The sequence below is a fragment of the Mercenaria mercenaria genome, chromosome 10 (assembly GCF_021730395.1).
Source record: "Mercenaria mercenaria strain notata chromosome 10, MADL_Memer_1, whole genome shotgun sequence".
Taxonomy (NCBI): Eukaryota; Metazoa; Mollusca; class Bivalvia; order Venerida; family Veneridae; genus Mercenaria; species Mercenaria mercenaria.
In genome coordinates this window covers 75993929-76010333 of record NC_069370.1, presented here as the reverse complement: position 1 = coordinate 76010333, position 16405 = coordinate 75993929, and the positions used below count along the sequence as shown (strand labels likewise).

Sequence of the window (16405 nt, the reverse complement as noted above, 5' to 3'; positions counted from 1 at the left end):
AGGAAATAGTCCAAATTTATTCCAGTTACTTCCATATACGATACTAATCCATAAGGCCATGTGCTCAGCCTGATCACATTTCTACGCACAAACACATTTTTGTGTGAAAAAAATATGTTGAAATTTACATTTTATTCTGTCAATTACTTTGTGACCGCAACTGTTTCTAAAAATAAAATTGACACATCTGACTTTTATGTGCATTGGCCTTGTAATGATAGTATGGATTTTTATCATAAGTACACATGTTTATTTCAAATCAATAGTGAAATGATGACGTCTGTATGAAAAAATGAGAAAATAAAAATTATCTGAAATCATCGACTCTAACAGGCCTTTTCATCAAATTTATTTGAAAAATGATTGCTCACAGGAAGTAGATCTTTCATCTATGTAGGCTTTGGTCACAATTTTAGACAGAATACGGCTTGCGTGTAGTAGCTGTCGATTTTGAAAAAACATGACCTCCAAAAAAAAATGTTTTTTCTGTCTTCTGTCCGGATTTTCAGGTAAAGGTTGGCATTTATTTTTCATGATATACACTTCAAAAGAGAGCTTAATCAATTTCAATAGGCATTTCATTCATTAAATTGTGTTATTCTTCAGTAAAATCTCGCAAAATGGCACTAAAAAAAGCACTAAAATGTCAATATTTTGGCTATAGAATGTACCTTAAGACTATCCAGACAAAAGTAAGCACAATTACAATTGTAAACAGAAACATTATGGTCAAGGAAAAAGGACCAACAACATAACCCATTTAAGTAAAACCATTCAATAGGGTTTTATGGTTGTGTAAATACATTTTCAAGTAAAACAGTAAGTCGATAAGACAAACAATCATACAAGGTACATAGTGGGGGCACATTTTTAGACCTGTTAATTGTATCCACCAAAACAAGTGTCACATTTAAGTTTGGAATAAAATGTCAGGTTGTAATGAAAAGGACCATTCGTTGTAGCAGTTCATTGTAAATATGATACTATGTTTTGACTGACAGTACTGTAATGTTTTACATACTTGTACTCATAATTCTTTTAAAAAAAGATTAAGTTGGTGCATTTGATACATACGTTGATTTAGTACTGTTTTCACGCATAGATACACGTCCACATACTTTGCTAACTACATTCCAAAAATCAAAACTGGACAAACAGGTATAGTTCTGAAATGGTTTACAAGATAATTAACTGTTTCATACTATCATATGAACAGATTAATCAGTCACTTACGATGTAGTCAAGAGGAATAGTGCTTTACTTCTAATTTTGACAGTATTACTGATGTACACGGATTGTCGTCTGCTGATATAATTACTCTGTCCGTCCTTGACCAAAACGACGTAACTCCCGTGTTTACAAGTAACGATACCTTAGATCTGTCGGAAGAAACCGAAACTGGTTCGTATTTTTTTCTCAGTCGAGTTAATGTCAACACCAGCTCTACTGGTAGGCAAATCTATGAAATATAAATAACAATATTATTACATTTAGATAGAAATAGTGTTAATTTTCAGAAAATGAAATGACATGCCCTTTTTAGAATGAATGCATTAAATGACTTCAAATGTTCGTTTACATTTTAAACAAACAGATGGTAGAACAGAACTGACCCATACCATGTAATCGTCATTAAGAAATGGTACATTTGACGATTGACAGTGTTTCTATATTTAAAAGTATCGACAAAAGCTCTTTTAGTGTCGATTTTGTGCAAGTTAGTAACATCATTTCAGCTATAATGCACAATTTTAAAGCTTCATTGCTAGGACTTTAAAAATGTATTGCTATATTACAAAATCAAGAACATTTCTCACTTTTACAGGAGTAGTTATGTACACAGTTTCGACAACAGACCCGGATACTGTAGGGTCTATAGAATATTCAACTACGGGTAATGTTAATTTGACTTGTTGCCCGCTCTGTTTCTTTTCTTTTTGACCTTTCTCCGCTTCGAAATAATTTCGAAATAATTAATCGATTAATGTATTAATCTGTTTAAGACAACATATATAGCTACGTAGTTTTTAAAGGTCAAACATTAATAACACGTTAAATATTGATAAAGGTGAATATATGTAATTACATGTATGATCATAGTAAAACAATTTAAAATTGTACTTTTATATTGCTTAAATCAAAGAATATCCAAATACAGCACAATGGACAATGACAATCGGTGTATTCCGTAGTCCCCGTTGCGTGATTTCACTATTCTCCGATTTTAACTCAAACTCATACACCCGTTGACCTACATATCTGTCCGAAGAATGTCGAATTGCCTAACGAGAATACGTACTCGCACGGAAACTGCCGAGTGTCGTTACGAGTCCACTACCTTAAATCAAAATCAGCATTCCAATATTCAGTTGATACCGGTATTTAAAAGCTTTATTTCAGGCCGAGTGTCGTTACGGATCCACTACTTTAAATCAAAATCAGCATTCCAATATTCAGGGGATGCCGGTATTTAAAAGCTTTATTTCAGGCCGAGTGTCGTTACGGGTCACTGCCTTAAATCAAAATCAGCATTCCAATATTCAGGGGATGCCGGTATTTAAAAGCTTTATTTCAGACCGAGTGTCGTTACGGGTCCTACCTTAAATCAAAATCAGCATTCCAATATTCAGGTGATACCGGTATTTAAAAGCTTTATTTCAGGCCGAGTGTCATTACGGGTCCACTACCTTAAATCAAAATCAGCATTCAAATATTCAGGTGATACCGGTATTTAAAAGCTTTATTTCAGGCCGAGTGTCGTTACGGGTCCACTACCTTAAATCAAAATCAGCATTCCAATATTCAGGGGATGCCGGTATTTAAAAGCTTTATTTCAGGCCGAGTGTCGTTACGGGTCCACTACCTTAAATCAAAATCAGCATTCCAATATTCAGGTGATACCGGTATTTAAAAGCTTTATTTCAGGCCGAGTGTCGTTACGGGTCCACTACCTTAAATCAAAATCAGCATTCCAATATTCAGGTGATACCGGTACTTAAAAGCTTAATTTCAGGCCGAGTGTCGTTACAGGTCCACTACCTTAAATTAAAATCAGCATTCCAATATTCAGGCGATACCGGTATTTAAAAGCTTTATTTCAGAATTTTACTTTGACTTATAAATTTCAACTTTATCGACTTCAGATCTCAGTTTTGACCTGAATGCCAGCACAGGAGATCTGACGTTGGCACATGCTTTAGACTTTGAAACAACCCCATCCTTCAATGTTTCTATTACTGCCAACGACAGTGTTAATGTGGCAACCTTCAATTTGACTGTCTACGTGAAGACAAGTAAGTCTATATTTACTAGTAATTGAAAAGCATGGAACAGTTCATGTGTGGTTTGCAAGGAACTTGTATCTAAGAAGTATTATTGAGAAGCGCAACGCTTTGCTGTTTTCTATAGCGAACTTGTATGTTAGAAATCCTTAAACATTAAGAGCAGGTGAAAGAAAAATAGCGAAACAATCAAGAGATCTTTGGATGTAAGAATCTTTGGATGTTCAATAGAAACCTCAATTTGTTAACGAAATAGTTTGATACGAGACTCAGTTTAGGACCAGTACACACTCTAACACTGGTCTATGGCAAACAGTATACACTCTAACAGAGTATACGCTCTAACAATGGTCTATGGGAAACAGTATACACTCTAACAATGGTCTATGGCAAACATTATACACTCTACCATTGGTCTATGGCAAGCAGTATACACTCTAACAGTGGTCTATGGCAAACAGTATACACTCTAACAGTGGTCTATGGCAAACAGTATACATTCTAACAGTGGTCTATGGCAAACAGTATACACTCTAAGAGTGGTCTATGGCAAACAGTATACACTCTAAGAGTGGTCTATGGCAAACAGTATACACTCTAACGGTGGTCTATGGCAAACAGTATACACTCTAAGAGTGGTCTATGGCAAACAGTATACACTCTAAGAGTGGTCTATGGCAAACAGTATACACTCTAACGGTGGTCTATGGCAAACAGTATACACTCTAACGGTGGTCTATTGCAAACAGTATACCCTCTAACAGGGGTCTATTGCAAACAGTATACACTCTAACAGTGGTCTGTGGCAAACAGTATACACTCTAACAAAGTACACACTCTAACAGTGGTCTATGGCAAACTGTATACACTCTAACAGTGGTCTATGGCAAACAGTATACACTCTAACAGTGGTCTATGGCAAACAGTATACACTCTCACAGAGTATACAGTCTAAAAATGGTCGATAGCAAACAGTATACACTCTAACAGTGGTATATGGCAAACAGTATACACTCTAACGGAGTGTACACTCTAACAGTGGTCTATGGCAAACAGTATACACTCTAACAATGGTCTATGGCAAACAGTGTACACTCTAACAGTGGTCTATGGCAAAGAGTATACACTCTAATAGTGATCTATGACAAACAGTATACACTCTAACAGTGGTCTATGGCAAACAGTATACACTCTAACAGTGGTCTATGGCAAACAGTACACACTCTAACAGTGGTCTATGGCAAACAGTATACACTCTCACAAATTATACACTCTAACAATGGTCGATAGCAAACATTATACACTCTAATAGTGGTCTATGGCAAACAGTATACACTCTCAAAGAGTATACACTCTAACAATGGTCGATAGCAAATAGTATACACTCTAACAGTGGTCTATGGCAAACAGTATACACTCTAACAATGGTCTATGGCAAACAGTGTACACTCTAACAGTGGTCTATGGCAAACAGTATTCACTCTAATAGTGGTCTTTGACAAAAAGCATACACTCTAACAGTGGTCTATGGCAAACAGTATACACTCTTACAGAGTATACACTCTAACAATGGTCGATAGCAAAGAGTATACACTCTAATAGTGGTCTATGGCAAACAGTATACACTCTAACAGTCGTCTTTGGCAAACAGCATACACTCTAGCAGTGGTCTATGGCAAACAGTATACACTCTAATAGTGATCTATGGCAAACAGTTTACACTCTAACTGTGGTTTATGACAAACAGTATTCACCCTAACAGTGGTCTATGGCAAACAGTATACAGTCTAACAGTGGTCTATGGCAAGCAGTATACACTCTAAGAGTGGTCTATGGCAAACAGTATACAGTCTAACAGTGGTCTATGGCAAACAGTATACACTCTAACAATGGTCTATGTCAAACATTGTACACTCTTACATTGGTCTATGGCAAACAGTGTACACTCTAACAGTGGTCTATGGCAAACAGTATACACCCTAACAATGGTCTATGGCAAACAAGTATGTTGGAAATCATTTGATGATAGGATTATCAGCTTAAAGATTTAGTCTTGCTCTTATATGTTAAAAAAGGATTGTGTCTGTTTTACTAGCACAAATGATATAATAATAATAATAATAACATCTTTATTTAATGGTGGTAGCATACGAAGTGTACATAACATGAAAATGAAACGTATGCTTATTTTCAGTATTACCTTCAGTTAACAACAACAATACACATGTATACAAACAAATCATAAAAAAAATGGTGTATTAATGATCAACGTATTAAAAGATAACTTCCTTTTTATTCATCGATCAGACATAATTATAGGAACATTAAAGAGAATAAACAAAAGCAACAAAAAAAAAAAAAACAAAAAAAAAACGGCATCGTTATATGTAAAACTGGGAGAACATATCTTCAGCAATGGACTGTTGATTGAAATTATTTTAGAATGTTTGTAATGTCCATGATTCCTTAATTTCAGCAGGTATTTTACTTCAAATATTAACACTTTAGAACGAGATCGAATCTTTAAGATAATTTGTACGAGGTGTTATAAGCAAAACAAGATCTTTGTGGGCTATTACTCGTAGATTGTGCAGTTTATTATTTAAAACTCAATATTTCATTCATGGAGATGTTATGCATAGATATGTAAACCATCTTTTAACCTGTTACTAAATCTAATGTGATCTTATTGGACTGTTAAGTATAATCTTGGTGTAACTTGTACTTTATTTATATCACATGTTGAATCTTTTCCCCTAATAGTACAACAGTAATCGAGAATGTGAAGGATATATATATTGTAGTACATCAATTACTTCTTCGCTAAGATGGAAGTTAATAATTTTCAAAAGTATAATTTCGCATTCAATTTTTTACATAGATCAATCTGAGCATGCCAAATAAGTGTGTTATATTACTCTCATTATTATGTCTTATTGTAACATTTTATAGAATCGTATCATATAGTGTTTTTATGTCAAATGGTTTTGTGTCTGAGATGCCAAAATGAAAAAAGAACTTTCATCTAGAACAGCAGACTGCTTTACTTAGATGCCCTGAATAATTGAAAAACTTGCAGTAGAGGCTTAGCTCTTTACCAGCTATCATATGCATGATAAAACGCAATTGTTTATTGTCTTTTTGTTTCAGGGCCAGATATAAATTTTACCGATGTAAATGTTGAAATCTCCGAGAATGAAGATACATCAGACTTCTTTGTGCTAATGAATTTAACTTCCACAGATCGAGATGGTGACCCTAACCCAAAATACGACATTATTTCTGAAAGTGTACCTGGCACCTTTGTGATAAACGGTGATAAACTTCAAACTAACGCTTCTTTTGATCGCGAACAATTACAGAGCTACTCTGTTAACATTAGGTGAGTATAATTTGTTCTAATGTTTAGTATATTACAGTTACTGTAGTAATCTTGCTGTGAAAGAAGTTTCTACATAGCTGTCCCGTTAATATTTATTCATGATACTCTGTCCCTGAGTTTAGATATCATTCAGCAGTACTGTTGTTGGCCATCAGGTAGAATTAACATTTAGCTCTGTTGCTTTGAAATATTTTTAATCTAATGTAAATGAAATATATTTGTTAGACTCGTGAATAATGTGCGATATCTTTATTTGTTCTTGTCTTTACAGTTTTCATCTAGATTTATTTAGCATGATGTTTTAATTAGATTAAAAGTTATTCATGAATTGTTATTTACATTGGGTGTGTATTGATTTGAACTTGAGTTAGAAGTTACAAAATTCATTCCTGTCTCTGGCGATCTCCTTTAACATAGCATTATCATATCAATTAAGATTATTACATTATATTACAGAGTGACTGATTCAAGCTTAGGTTTAACGGCCAACGACACCTTAACAGTGACAGTCACAGATGTCAATGACAACGCTCCAACAATTTTATCACCAACAACTTTGGAATTGCGCGAGGACACTCCCACTGGTTCGGTTCTTCAATATGTAATTTATAACCACAAAGCTTTACTATGACGTTTATTAAAAACATAAATCATTTAAAAGCGAAACAAGTGTTAAGTGAGAAATACGAATAAAACTTATGAATATCTCTATTTATTTTGTGGCCTAGGAGAGTTTGTTTTGTTTGTTTGTTTTGGATTTAACGCCGTTTTTCAACAGTATTTCAGTCATGTAACGACGGGCAATTATTACAGGCACGAGCGCTCACCAGGGTAGAATCATCCACCTTCCGTAAGACGGAGGGAAAACGTCTTCACACAATAGAATTCTATACCTCGAGCAAGGTTTTTTAACCACAACGGTGAGGGACAAGTTATCCAAAGTTAGCGACCTTAACCACTCAGCCTCGTGAACTCTAGGGATACCTAGGTTTGCATCGTATCATTAGTATGTCACATATTCTTATAATACCACTCGAACAACGATGTTGTAAGGGTGTATACTGGTTTCAGGTTGCCTGTCTGTCTTTCCGTAAACACAATCTTTTTTGTTGTTGCTATACTATACACATAGAGTCTACATATACAATCTTGTGAGCACCTAATCTCCTGAACCATGCGCACAATTAAATGAAACAACACGAGTGATCAGTAGTAACTCTAGCTGTGCATGGTGCATGTTAGGTTCTTTCAGTGAAACATTTCTGCACAGTTATGGGACTTTTATTTTTATAATATGTATATGCATACACTCTGCATATGCATTGTTGTGCACTCCTAATCTCCTGAAGCCTTGCACACAATTTGATGAAACTTCACAGAAGTGACCAGTACCAACCCTAGCTGTGCTGTGTCAGTGCGCGCGGGGGTACATTCATCACCTTCAGTGATAGCTCTACTTGTTCGTTTTTGGTTGACTAGTTCATTGTCAATTTTATTCATGTTATTGTAATTCATTGTTGTCTTCCTATCTATATAGGCACACTTGTATTCAGGGTTACAGCGATGGATTTGGACACAGTTGGAAATTTATCATTTTCAATCAATGGTAATGTTTCGTTTGAATATTGTATTTAAATGTAATCTGGAAACCTTTATGAAAACTTCTCTGAAATAAAATCTTTTACAAGTACATGTATTTATCATTTGGTTTAAACATATTTTATTTATAAGTCATTACAATAATATACAACAGTTGAGATAAGGAAATTGGACAGAAACCTAATTAGCTTACGGTTGTCCTTTCCCAGAGTATGTATCATTTTGTTTATGATTGCTTTCAAAATACGTAACATTGTTATGTTTTCCAAACTAAATTCCACTTTCTTAACCAGTATGTGCTGGTTTACCGCATGTTGATAACATAGGGAATAAAGTTGGTATTGAAAGATAAATAATAAATAATAATAAAACAACACATTTTGTCAAATTATTCAAAATAAGTGTAACGTATAGCAAGCTCCCCTTGGATGGAATGGCTCTTGCATAGTCGGTTTTAACAGACTGGCCATGGATTGCAAGCTTGTTGAAATTAACTATTTATAAACAAAGACTATATTCTTTTTATCTTAAAATATTTTAGTTAAATATTACTTAACCTAAATGAGCTTATAGTAAATGGTTAGTTTATATAACACTGTTATGTAATAACATCACGCTCTACAGATCTCGTTATGAATATATTTAGATGGCAACACAGACAATGACTTCGGCATCGACGCAGAGAGTGGTAATGTTACACTCGACAACGGATTAAATGCCTCAGCACAAATAAGTTACAATCTTGTTATTGTCGCCAGCGACGGCACGTTTAATGATACTATAACTCTAGCAGTTACTGTCAAAACAGGTAAGGGAAAACTTTCATATCTGGTATATAAGTTGTTTTTTTTTTTTTTTTAATTGGACCTTAATGTGATCCCCCCCCCCCCCCACCCCCCCCCCCCCCCCCCCAAAAAAAAAAAAATGGTTTATGAGTCATGAATATGTACCTCTGTTTCAATGAAGATTTCGCATTTATTTTTGTGAGACAATTATGTTTTCCAAACAATGTTGTTATTCAATTATATTTAACTTATCATAATTATTATGTATGGTTTACTTTATTTGCGTTATGGCATACTTTTTATATTAACATTTGTTGAATATTAAGAAATGCTTACTGGAGATTATTTAAATCGCTGTCAGGTCCGCTCTCAGAAAAAAAATACTAGGCACGATCATGATCCAAGTTGGGCTCGCATCCACGACCTGCGGATTGAGCGGCTGGCATCTTAATAACTAAACCACCGCTCTGTTTTTGTTGTATTATTAGGTAATTTAATAAAATAGAGAGATGTAATAACAAAAGATTTGTTTGATGCATCACGGCGATTTATTTATGCCAATTTTAAATCTTATTATATCATTTGACTTTTAACAATTATAGGGGTAATAAATACAGTAAATCTCGGTCCGGTCCCTTAGAGTTACATTGAACTATTATTCACTCGAATATTGTAACACATGCTATTTTCTTGTATTTAGCGCCCGTGTTGGTGTTCCCGGATTCCAATGTAACACTTGCCGAAGGTACTTATACGGACATGATTTTTTCTGTCTTAACGCTTAACTCAACTGACCTTGATAATGACCCGAATCCACGGTACGAACTGTTGTGGCAAAGTGTTAAAATAATGTGTCTGTTTTACTAATAATAATAATATAATAACAATAAAAACATTTTTGACTATAGTAATCGTATCTCTTGTATTCCACAGAATAAAAATGCTCAATACTATTTCCTGTGTTTAATCTGGCTCGAAATGCTTAGCTGGATAATATGTGTGGTTCTTTTTGCTTGATGTTGAGGTATAACTGTAGTTTTAGGACAATATGTGTTATATTTTTTATGTTTGAGTTTGTTCAATATATTTTCAGCGCCAGTAATTAATGCGTTCCAAATTAACATCACGGAGAACAATGAACCAGGTGTAGTTTGGAATCTAACATCATCTGACAGAGACGGCGATGTTGACCCAGTATACGTCATTGTAAACCAAAGTGACGTAAGAATATTCGAGATCAGTGACGCAAATACATCAGTTATCACCAATACATCATTTGATTTTGAATCGCAAACAATGTTTACCTTTGAGATCGAGTAAGTAATTTGTTATTTTTTATGTTATAATAGTATTATTTTGGAATCATTGGAATCATTGGAATCATTTTCATTATGATATTTCGGTAGAACTTATTTGCATTTAATTTCTTGCAGGGTTTCGTCTGTTAAGTTTAGTTACCACATTTCTGTAGATCATCAATCATCGTTCAGGGGTCAAATGCGTGGGATTTATATCATGAAGTCGTGTAAGAAAATGTTTAATGTTACTTTGCTGTAACATGAAAACTCGTGTCCACTATCTCTATCAGAAATAAAGTTTTAAGCTGAGTTGACCTAAGTTGAAACTCTTTAACAAGGCGAAAGTGTATCTGTCCCCTAGTTACCAGATGTTTGATTTTCTACATAGCAGTGTGACAATATCAGTCTTCACAAAGTGAATTATTTATCAATATAGAAGCGTTTCCTATATCTAATAACATTTTGTATAAATACTTGCGATAAATATTTCAGTCTATTTTATTGCTTGTCAAAGAAATAAGTCTAAAAACATCATTTTTGTTTTATTTCCCAGGGTAACGGATAAATCATCTCTGAAACTATCATCAACAGCCACATTTACTGTATCTGTTGTAGATGAAAATGACGTAATCCCAGTGTTCATTTCAAGCGCTATGGTCCAGCTGTTGGCAGATACTCCTTTAAGTATGTGTAATCATTTATGATTTATATCCATAAAGTAATTTGAATGTGTTTGTCTCCAGCGATGTATATATCTGCATTTAGTCTTGTTAGCATATTGTTGGAACAATATGGCAGTACGCGTTCGAAGAGAGATCTTATGTTTTATAACTCATGTAAGATTAATCTGCACATTTCTATAAATGACACTAACAAATTATGTAACATTTACAAATAAAAAAGGGGAAAACCACAGGTCATCCAAGACAACATGAACGAAACTGTTGCAGGCTCGGTTTGGGTTATAAAAGACCATTTTGTAAAACAGACACGCCGGACTAAATTCACACATATCATTTGTTTCTTTATTCAAATCCTCTGGAACGACTTATATCAGCTAATAAATATTGATTATTTCTGTTTAGTTTTGAGTATATGTATGTCATTCTGCCTACGTTACACGTATTCCTTTGTCGTTTGAAGCACCTTTGAGCCAGAGTTTTTTTCATGTTTCGATTATGATTTTTAAAATACATAAATTTGTGTTTTATAGATACAGTAGTCTACACAGCCAATACCACTGACGAGGACACTGTAGGCTCTACATCCTATTTAATAATAGGTAATCATTAACAAACGTATATAACGTAAATATTTCTGCATTAGTTCATGCAACAAGAGGTCACGAATGATTCTTGTCGTGAATAGCACCAAACATCATATGACAAGTTTGCAAATATTGTATTCGAAGTAATGCTAAATCTAAGGACACCTTTTTGTTATGTTGTCCACACTACTAAGCTATCCTGGACAAATTTGAATGAATAAAGCTGCTTTTGTTATCAGATCTAAAGCGTTTGGTATTATGTTTCTTGATACATATGTTAATTTTCAATTTTGTTACAGTTTTATTAATTTATAATATCTCTTGGCCATGTTTATAATATGTCATTGCCAAAAGCTTGATGTTATTGAACAAGTAAATAAAATGGATGAAGAAGGTATTATTTCTTTACAGACTTTCAAAAAGCATTTGATAAGATAGACCACTCGTACATGTTCGGATGTCTGAAACATTTTAATTTTGGAGAATCACTTTTGAAATGGGTCAAATTGTTCTATAGTGATGCAAAATGCTGCATTTCAAATGATGGACATAATATGTCTGATTTTTTATTTTTTAAAAAGGAGTTCGTCAAGGTTGTCCCCTGTCCCCTTATATTTTTAGCTCACCAGAGCCAAAGGCTCAGGGTGAGCTATTAGGATCACTCACCGTCCGTCGTCCGTCGTCCGTAAACTTTTACTTTTAACGACATCTCCTCATAAACCGCTTGGCCAATTTCATCCAAACTTCACAGGAATGTTTCTTGGGTGAAGCTCTACAAAAATGTTCAAAGAATTGGATTTCATTCAGAACTCTGGTTGCCATGGCAACCGAAAGGAAAACAGATTAAAATCTTCTTCTCAAAAACTAGAAGCCCTAGAGCTTAGATATTTGGCGTGAAGCATTGCCTAGTAGACCTCTACCAAGTTTGTTCAAATCATGACCCCGGGGTCAAAATTGATTCCGTCCCAGGGGTCACTTGATTTTACACAGGAAAATCTTAAAAAATCTTCTTCTCAAAAACAGAAGACCAAGAGCTTAGATATTTGGCACTTAGCATTGCCTAGTGAACCTCTACTCAAATTGTTCAAATCATGACCCCGGGATTAAAATTGACCCCGCTCCAGGGGTCACTTGATTTTGCAAAGATTTCTATAGGAAAATCTTCAAAATGTTTAAGAAAATAAACCAGAAGGCCTAGAGCTTAGATATTTGACATGTAGCATTACCTAGTAGACCTCCATAAAATTTATTCAAATCATGATCCCCGGGGTCAAATTGACTTTGCCCCAGGGGTCACTTGATTTTACATAGGAAAATCTTCAAAAACTTTCTAAACATAAACCAGAAGGCCTAGAGCTTAGATATTTGACTTGTAGCATTGCCTAGTAAACTTCTACAAAATTTTTTCAAATCATGACCCCAGGGTCAAATTGACCTCTCCCCATGGGGTTACTTGCTGGTACATAGAAAAATCTTCAAAAAGTTTCTAAAAATAAACCAGAAGGCATAGAGCTTAGATATTTGACATGTATTATTGCCTAGTAAACTTCTACAAAATTGTTCAAATCATGACCCCCAGAGTCAAATTGACCCCGCCCCATGGGGTTACTTGATTGTACATAGAAAAATCTTCAAAAATTTTCTAAAAATAAACCAGAAGGCCTAGAGCTTAGGTATTTGAAATATAGCATTGCCTCATAGATCTCTAAAAAATATGTTCAAATCATGACCCGCGAGCTCAAATTGACCCAGTCCCAGGGGTTACTTGATTGTACATAGGGAAAGCTCCATAAATTTGCTAAAAATAAACCAGAAGGCCTAGATCTTAGATATTTAATATGTAACATTGCCCAGTAGACTTCTACAAACATTGTTCAAATCATGACCCCTGGGGTAAAATTGGTCCCGCCCCAGGGGTTACTTGATTGTACATCGGAAAATCTTCCCAAATTTTTTTCTAAAAATCATCAGTTTGACATTTGAAATATGTAGCTCATATGTCTCTGGTGAGCGATCCAGGGTCATCACGATCCTCTTGTTATTATATGCATTGAAATTCTTTCCATAGCGGTTATGAAAAACGATGACACTAAAGGAGTAAAGGTTTCAAATGTAGAGGCAAAACAAACCTTTTTTGCGGATGATGCAAGTTTCTTTCTAGATGGAAGAAGAAAATCATTTGAAGCACTAATTGAAACATTAGAGGAATTTGGTAAACTTTTCGGTCTAGAACTAAGTTTTTCGAAATGTACAGCTCTAAGAATAGGATCATTAAAACATATAAATATAATCTTCTGCAAAAGGAAAAATCTTCAAATGGTCCTCGGAACAAGCATCGAATCTATGTATAACTTTTACAAATGATCAACAACAAATTCTTGAATTAAACTTGGAACAAATTAACAGAATTTAAGTATACACTTCTTACATGGAGTAATGGATCTTGTCATCAATAGGAAAAATAATAGTACTTAGAACATTTGCATTTCCAAAATTTGTATATCCGCAGATGGTTCTGCCAAACCCGTCTGTGAATATTATCAAGAAAATCAAAAAACCGCATGTTTGATTTCTTGTGGGAGTCGGAACCAGATAAAATAGCAAGAAATGTAATTATTCAATAATATGAAAATGGGGGCTTAAAAATTATAGATATAGATGCATTTTAACTGCCGTATAAACTAGTTGGATAAAAAGGTTAGTACAAGAAAATAATTCTGAATGGCAAAAAATGTTTAGACAATAATTTCAAAAACATGGAGGTATCTCTTTTTCAAAGTCAGTTGTGATCAAAAACAAGTTCCTGATCTGAAATATACTTTCCTTGAAGAAATTGTAAAAGCATGGTGTAAGGTTAATTATAAAGAAGACATTAGTTGTATTTCAACACAAATATTATGGTACAACATTCATATATTAGATAATAGTGGAAACACATTCTTCCATAAACACTGGCTTGAGAAAGGTGTAATAATTTTAAAACATATTTTGACTACAGATCAAAATAATTCTATACGTTTGATTTCTTGCAGTTTGTTTATGATATTCCTAATGGTGATTATTTACGATACTATCAAATAATATAGTCATTGAAAAGGTGTCGGAAAAACAAGCTTAATATATTTGAAGACTTAAATGAAGTAGAAGAACCAAGTTACCTTATCGAAAAGAATATGGAAATACAAACGTAAATAAACTGCTGTATAATTTGGAACTTAAAAACAAAATACAAACAATAAATAAAAAAGAAATGTGGGAAACATTATTTAACACAAATAGTGTCAATTGGAAGAAAGATTTTATTTTACTAACGCTATAATGTATACAATTGACACTAAACTTCGAGCGTTTCAATATAAATATTATAAATATCTGATAAAAATGGTACCCAACAATACTTTTTTAATTAAGTGCTAACTAGTCCCATCAAACTTTGGACAAACTATGGCCTATGCAATTTTGAAAATTTTTAAATTGGCTATAATTTGAAAAAAAAATCTATTGTTTACTACCAGAATGTTTATCTACTGCAAGGAATTCAGTTTTCATAAATAAATTTATTATTTTGTTCACAACATGTCATTGAATATTGTTGAAATCGCAGAATTTTGGGAAAACGGACATTTTTAACCATATTTAGGTCATAAGGGAATGCTTTTAGCAGTGAGCACACTCAAGGACCACAAAACTATTTTGACCATTGGTGCAGCTTATTTCACAGAATTTATGGTCATTTTTTGATTGTGGTCGACAGTTGTGCTCATAACGAAAATTTCAGATATGTTTAAAAATTCGATTAAAAACTGAAGGTTTCCCATACCCATAATGTTAAAATTATTTTCAGTTATGTCCGATATTTTCTTCTACAATGAATATATTGTAAAATATTTTGTGCAGTTTAATAAAACAATGCTACTTGATGAAAGAAAACATGTTCTTTACTAAATTTAGAGACTTTCGATTTTTAGGCCATTTTGGTGCAAAGGTGAACCTTCTCCTGATTCTGTTACGAACTATTGCGCAACTTTAAGAGAACAATTTGCTCCTTGTGAGAACGAGTGCTTATTTTTCGTTGCAAAGCTCCACAAACATCCTCCATCTTGCCTCTCTCTTGCAATAATTTGCTCCATATCTTCAGAAACATTCAGCCACATGTTCTGGGAATGTCGGCTTATCCAAAAGTTCCGGAGCGTATAGGGAGTTATCTTAGTATGAAAGATTTATTAGACACCCAACTAGACTTTCAAACTGTATTTTTGAGTTTCTTTGAAAATACTAGGAAAAATCAGAAAAGTGTCATTAATTATATGTTTATTGTTGCAAGGTACTTCATTTTTAGAAGGAAATATAGTAAAACACCTCCAACTTTTAATTTATATAAGCTTTATCTTGAGAAACGAATTAATATCGAATATATTTTGCTTGTTTGAACGACAAGTTAGATGTATACCATTCAAAACGGACTGAATTGCATGGTGATGTAGATCAACAGAGATTTTTTGATTGAGCAGAGCAGCCATTTTAATTCCCGTCCCTTCTTTCTTTACTTAATCCAAACATGAAAACATTTTTTTATTTTTTCAAATATGTACCTTTTTGTATGGACAAATATATATGTTGAAACATGTAATGTTATGAGTATTGTATCCATACAATGAACATGTATTTATTAATATCAATGTACTGAAATATAATAAATATTGGAAAAACCTGCCTCGCAATTATTAATTTCTTCAATATTTTTACACAGACGGAAATGACAACATCTTTGAGATCGATACCGTCAGTGGTAA

The 16405-nt window shown here is 33.8% G+C and overlaps 1 protein-coding gene across 1 annotated transcript in view; it reads left to right on the top strand.

Annotated features, from left to right (window-relative positions):
• The window catches only part of LOC123561090 (protocadherin Fat 4-like), a 143449-nt gene that overhangs the window by 98861 nt on the left and 28183 nt on the right, over positions 1-16405 (top strand). The window lies entirely within an intron of this gene.